At 50.2% G+C, this 715-nt stretch overlaps 1 protein-coding gene across 2 annotated transcripts in view; it reads right to left on the reverse strand.

Annotated features, from left to right (window-relative positions):
• ASH2L (ASH2 like histone lysine methyltransferase complex subunit) overlaps positions 1-715 on the reverse strand; it is a 37892-nt gene that overhangs the window by 22880 nt on the left and 14297 nt on the right. The gene's annotated exons all lie outside the window — the stretch shown is intronic.

Raw genomic sequence — 715 nt, forward strand, 5'->3', positions numbered from 1 at the left:
CCCAGGTGGGTCTCGAACCCACGGGCTCAAGCAATCCACTCACCTCAGTCTCCCAAAGGCACGGGATTACAGGCTGAGCTACCGAGCCTGGCTCAATTCTTATTCATAATAAATTTTACTTCAGAACAAAGAATTTTTTTTTTTTTTGAGTCGGCGGGGGTAGGGTCTCACTCTGTCACCCAGACTAGAGGAAAGCGGCATGATCATGGGCCACCACAACCTCAACTTTCTGGGCTTAGGTGATCTTCCTGTCTCAATTTCCCAAGTACCTGGGACTACAGGTACGCACCACCATGCCTGGCTAATTTTTTGATTTTCTGTAGAGATGAGGTCTGACTATGTTACCCAGGCCGGTCTCAAACTCCTGCATTCAAGCAATTCTCTCACTTTGACCTCTCAAAGTGCTGGGACTACAGGCTTGTGCCACTGAGTCCAATCTACAAAGAATTTTTTTTTTTTTTTGAGTTCGAGTCTCACTCTGTCACCCAGACTGGAGTGCAGTGGCCGCTTCCAGCCACCGCAGCCTCGACCTGCTGGGCTCCTGTGATCCTTCCGCCTCAGCCTTCCAGGTAGCAGGAACTACAGGTGTGCGCTACCACACCCGGCTAATTTTTTTGATTTATTGTAGAGATGAGGTCTCGTCTGCCCAGATGGGTCTCAAACCTGCGGGCTCAGGCAATCCACTCACCTCAGCCTCCCAAAGGTGTGGGATTAC

Source organism: Carlito syrichta, unplaced genomic scaffold (assembly GCF_000164805.1).
Source record: "Carlito syrichta isolate Samal-C Ts95f unplaced genomic scaffold, Tarsius_syrichta-2.0.1 Scaffold315142, whole genome shotgun sequence".
Classification (NCBI taxonomy): domain Eukaryota; kingdom Metazoa; phylum Chordata; class Mammalia; order Primates; family Tarsiidae; genus Carlito; species Carlito syrichta.